The sequence below is a fragment of the Oncorhynchus masou genome, chromosome 12 (genome assembly GCF_036934945.1).
Source record: "Oncorhynchus masou masou isolate Uvic2021 chromosome 12, UVic_Omas_1.1, whole genome shotgun sequence".
NCBI classification, from domain to species: Eukaryota; Metazoa; Chordata; class Actinopteri; order Salmoniformes; family Salmonidae; genus Oncorhynchus; species Oncorhynchus masou.
Window position 1 is genome coordinate 72,672,853 of NC_088223.1, and position 6,013 is coordinate 72,678,865.

A 6,013-nucleotide genomic window follows, 5' to 3' on the forward strand; every position below is an offset into this window, starting at 1 on the left:
GTGGAATGGAGCTTTATAGTTACGCAGTGAAATCACGTGCCCTAGATACCTTCAAAATGATTACGCAATCATAATTTATTATAAAAACACAGTTCCATAATTCATCGCAATAAATGAAGTTTGACAGAAGGAAAATCCACCCGTCGAATGGATAAACATTTTGTTGATCTTTAGAAAAATGTTCTTTATGTCTCCTATATCTGCTGTTTCCATGACATATGTCACTTTTGTTGTTGTTGCAACATTGCTTTGTCAAATAAACAGAAACCTGACGACTGGGTTAATGGAAACCTTGGTCTTCTTGGTAATCCACTCATGTAGATTTGGCCTTGTGTTTTAGATTATCGTCCTGCTGAAAGATTAATTGATTTCCCAGTGTCTGGTGGAAAGAAGACAACCAGATTTTCTTCTGGGAAGTGCTGAGCTCCAGTCTGTTTCTTTTTTCTCCTGAAAAACTCTGCAGTACTTAATGATTACAAGAATACCCATAACATGATGGGTAGCACTTTGTGACATTGGCTGATGTAAAAAGGGCTTTATAAATACATTTGATTTATGCAGCCATCACAATGCTTGAACATATGGAGAGTAGTACTCAGTAATGTGTTGTATTTTCCCAAATCATAACATTTTATATTCAGGACAAAAAAAAGTGTCCTGAATGTTTCCCAGATGTTTTACATTAGTGCCTTGTTGCAAACAGGATGCGTGTTTTGGAATTGTTGTATTCTGTTCAGGCTTCTTCTTTTCACTGTCAATTAGGTTAGTATTGTTTTGATCAACCCTTAGTGCTCTCCTATCATAGCCATTGAACTATGAAACTGTTTTAAAGTCACCATTGGCTTCATGGTGAAATCCATGAGCGGTTTCCTTTCTCTCCGGCAACTGCATTAGGAAGGACGCCTGTATCTTTGTAATAACTGCATGTATTAATAAGTGTAATTAATAACTCCACCATGATCAAAGGGATATTCAACGTCTGTTTTTTTTACCCATCTACCAATAGGTGCCTTCTTTGTGAGGCAATGGAAAACCTCCCTGGTCTCTGTGGTTGAATCTGTGTTTGAAATTCGCTGCGCGGCTGTGGGTTCTTACAGATAATTGTATGCCTGACCTACAGAGATGAGGTTGTCATTCAAAAATCATGCTAAACACTATTATTGCAACTTATTAAGCACATTTGTACTACTGAACTTACTTAGGCTTGCCATAACAAAAGGGTTGAATACTTATGGACCTAAGACATTTCAGCTTTTCATTTTTTATTAATTTGTAATCATTTGAAAAACATACTTTCACTTTGACATGATGCGTGTTAGCCAATTTAATCTATTTTAAAGTCAGGCTGTACCAGAAACAAAACGTGGAAAAGGCACTGTATGTATCATTGCCCACTCACAAAAGGCAACACCTCAAGAATAATAACCTTTAAGTTAATACTAAATGATCATAATATATTCCTGACTGTTGATATTGCTGTTATCATTATTGATGTAAATGTTATTTTAGTAATCTTTAACAATTAATATGATAATGTATCATTATTTTAGGCAAATCCTTTTATAATTGAACAAATTAGAAATATTCCATTATAAATCAGTAAACATAAAAATGTAGGCTACATATATTTAAATGTTCCCTGAAATGAGATTGATAAAGAGCAGATAATATATTAATGAATGCCTTAATTTTGCATCCACATTTCCTAACAGTTATACTAGATTAGCAATACCGAGGCTCATCAGAGTGGCTCTCACAAAAAAGTCAACAGTTTGCAGTCATCAGATATATTGTTGAGCAGTTAAATCAAGCTGTATAAATCTGGTATTGATGAGACTGTATATTAGTAGTGGCTGTCCAACAAATAATGTGGTGGCGTAAAAAAAAAAAATCTTCTTTAAGAGACAAATGCCAATTTAGCTCTAAATTTATGACCTAGTAAATAGGTCAATGTCTGTAGCGTTGCACAATAAGGTTAGGCTGCATTTAGACAGGTAGCCCAATTCTGGATATTCTTTTCACTAATTGGTCTTTTGACCAGTCAGATTCGCTGTGAAAAAGATCTGATGTGAAAAGGTCTGGGGTGTATTCATTACCTCAATTATGTTGCAAAACTTTTATTGTATGCCAAAAATAAAACGTTTTGTTACGAAAACAATGTTTTTTTTTGGACAAATTCAGGTAGGTCCTTACCTGTTTCGTTCCCTTTGTTCTGTTTGCTTCTTAAACGGTAAAACGGTTTCCGTTGCAGGACGTAATGAATATACCCCTGATGTGATTGGTCAAAAGACCAATTAGTGGAAAAAAGATCAGAATTGCGCTGCCTGTGTAAACGCAGCCTAAGTGTCCCAGGTTTACCATATGAAACAATCGAAAGTTGTCTAATGAGGATCAGTAATGAAAAGCCCAGAAAACGTATTCATTAAACCGATTCTGTTGCAAAACGTTTCTTAAACGGAAGCAAACAGAACAAAACGGAGGGGGGCCTACCTGAATTTGTCCAACTCGTTTTAGTTGGAAATCATTCCGTTTTGCAACTGTTTGGACTAATGATTACACCCCAGGTTTGAGACAGTGCGTTAATGTCACCAAATCATTTAACGCAATCGTGTGATACGTGCAGAAGACACCATTCGAAGGATTAATTATTAGTTTCAGTCAAAATGCTGTATTGAGCGCATATCAACACCAACATAATGCAATCAGATCGAGAATCCTCTAAAGACCAACTGTAGCCAGTCAGCTGTCTGTCCAAGGAGCGCATCTCTTTAATGCAGTCTATACTCAAAAGAGTCCTGATGTTTAAAGCCGAAACGATAAAAACCTATGCTCGTGGAAATTGTGTTCAGACACATTTTGCTCAATAACAAACAGTACTCACACTTATCTCAGCAGAGTCTACTAAAGTAACGTTACATATGGGCGAATGAGACAAATACATGATCTCAGCGGGGACTGGTTGCAACAATGATTAAATTCACTAGCTTGCTATTCTGATTAACACACAAGTGGAATCGTCTGAAGTGATATCATTGAAGTGCTATCGTTGCAGTTGATAGCATTTTAATTGGACATGTCATGCTCGAGCTTGGAAGAGCGATATAACCCATATCGATAGCAATTCAACTCGCCATTCCATATATAAAAACAATTATACTAAATTATTTGCATCAAGCGGAGGCAACTTGATTGCGAATCCAGGAATTAGCAGCAGTCTATCAATTTACTATGCGGGTCCCTACTGTACAATGTAGCCTACATCAGCTAAAATAGATGGACACAGTTCAGACTATTGCCCCTGTGTTCGTGATGATTTGTGATGACTCCTGCACGAGCACCTCAAGTGCGTCATTATTCATTTTTTAAACTTCCAGGAAAATAACAGCGGCGTGAGGTATCAGCGTATACTGTATTCTCATTTCAACAGGAAAACACGATTCTCAGAATAAACCACATGGAAGAACGTCACACTGTCTGATTTGCAATGTAGCCTAAACCCAGACCTCACGTTCTCGTGCTGCGATCTCCCGAATACGTTGACAGACGGTTACGTCAACCTAACATCTTTACATGCCCAATGTTGTGTTTATGTTAACTTCAACACCTTTCATGCGCTCAGACTTGTGGCTTCATCTGACACCCAAACACTTTCAATTTAAAATACTTCAGCGCACACAGAAATTGATATTTGAACTTTGCTTGCCACACTGTTGCGCCGCAACTCCCTATGGGCTACTGTAACTTAATGTGGGTTTAAAATGATGATAACAAACATAATATTAAATCATTCATAATGCGAGAGTACACAGGCAAACAACAACTGTAAGCATGCAGAAAAGCGGGTCTGTCACGAACACGAAAGCTCCGCACCCATATCAGTACTCACCTAAGTTGCAAGTTTTGATTCCGAATGTGTGGTTATTGGGCTACAGCATAGCAATGCAGTTCACAGTACCCGCTCTCACACGCACTAACTCCTCTCTTCTTTCGTGTTAGCAAATCAACACAACCGTGACGTCAACGCACCGAGTCACTCTTCTTTCCCTTGAATCCATGCAAACACTGCGAAAGTGAGACACCTAGGGGGCTGCCGAATGTTTAAAGAGATTATCTGATACTTTTGTATACTTTTGAGCCAGACGTTCTGAAAGTAACACTCACAATCCAAAAGTGGTCCCCGAAAATTGCATGTTCATATGCACGTGCACCTCTGCCATTTGCACAGGTGTCCCAAAGCTAAGGGAGGGAAAATTATTACTGGTGAAGGGGCTAATTAGACCATCAGATAGCCACTTCTACCTCGCCAGCAAGGCTGCAGGCTTCAGAACTTCCAGACACACACTGCAATGTGTTTGGAGGTCGCACAATTTAATACAAACAATGGATCAGTGCGCCTAATTATATATCATCTGCTTTTTTTACGCATGATTTCGAGACTTGACACATATAACAGATGAAATATCTCCCAAATTAAATGTTTAACTGTTATTGAGGTTTATATATTGTAAAACTACAGGGGGGATTTGTTAATTAGAATATCATGTTTGTTATATTATTTAAAAGTGGAACATGAATTGCATAATTCAAGACAGGAGTGCGTCGTGCAGTTGGCGGGTTTATTGATCCATTGCCACTCTCTGGAAGTCACCCAGAGTTTCATCAGCAACATGTGACAACCGAGGGCCCTCCAAGCGAGGTTGGTATTGGAGAGGGTGTGGTTTGGGATACAAAGACAAGCTCTCTTTGCTGTGTCCACTGAGCCATTGGGCCTGCCCTGCAACCTCATTGGTTAATGCTGGGCAGGCCTTTTGCTGGCTGTCACTCAAATACCAGGGGCTGAAGCTCATTGGCTCAAACTCAAATTGCTAAGGAGTTGGCCCATGTGGGGGGAAATGTAGGACAAATGGCGAGGTACAGCTTCAAGAAAACAATTCTGCATATACAAACTACATATTGACACTCCAGCCAAAAGTGGGAGGTTTTAAAAATACTTTCTTCTTGTAGTTTTTTTCTTATCGCACATAGTAAGAAAAACTAACAAGAAAGATGCCTCATATTGAAGATAATTGTCCAAGAAAGTTTTTGAATAACACATAAAAAAAGATAACAGATTAATATGCTACTTTAAAAATAGATGATTAAACAAATCCCCATATTTAGGCCTACTCTATCGCTTGTCAAAATATAGCCTAACATTCATAGGGCTTTTATTTTGCCCCACCAGTGTCACTTGGCTTCATGTTGTTTTTTTACAACTTGTTTGCTTGTAGCCAACAGGCGTTGAGCTGTGTACAGTAGACCGATTGGGAGGTAGGAGGTATATCTTACTGCAAGGGTAGGCAACCCTGGTCCTGGAGTGCCACAGGCACTTCATGTTTTTACATTTAACCAACCTGGAAGACCAGGTATGTTGAATTTAGGCAATCACTGAACTGATCATTTAGCTCAGTTGGACAGGTGTGGTGCCTAGTTGTTCCAAGAACAGGGTTTCCTTCCACTGGGATACTGTATTTCCTAAGCCACACTCACAGTTACTGTATCAGTACAATAATGATAACCGGCTAGTTGTGTTTAAAAACTTGTTTTATATTAGCCCCTAGGCTATAATTCCATGCCAGCAGGAGCAGAAAATATTTTTGGTATTGCAGATTGTTCTAGCAATTCTCACATATTAATTTAATTGGGAAGAAGGCATGTTTAACGTGCTTTTTACATTTGTATCACAAGCAATTTCCTTAAAATCATGATGAAATTGACAATTTTAGGTTATTTTTTAGACCATATGATCTGTGAACTGTACGCAATACAGACAACATCTTGGTGTCATTATACTCCTTAAAGTGTTCTCTCAAATATGGGGTATGTTTATATTCTGAAATACACATTTTCACATTCATTTATTCAACATTACAACATCTCAAAACTACCCTTTTAAATTGTAGCTTACTTTTAGACATATTGGTTATAACAATATACTCTTTAAACAGGTCACATTTCCAGAGTGGGCTCTATG

General features: G+C 38.1%; 1 protein-coding gene across 3 annotated transcripts in view; it reads right to left on the reverse strand.

The window, feature by feature from the left end:
• LOC135550799 (zinc finger and BTB domain-containing protein 16-A) overlaps window positions 1-3,968 on the reverse strand; it is a 174,379-nt gene extending 170,411 nt beyond the window's left edge. For all 3 annotated transcript variants that reach the window (XM_064981915.1, XM_064981914.1, XM_064981916.1), the window contains exon 1: window positions 3,887-3,968. The gene's annotated coding sequence lies outside the window, so the exon portion shown is untranslated. The remainder of the gene's footprint in view (window positions 1-3,886) is intronic.
• Window positions 3,969-6,013: the final 2,045 nt, after the last annotated feature.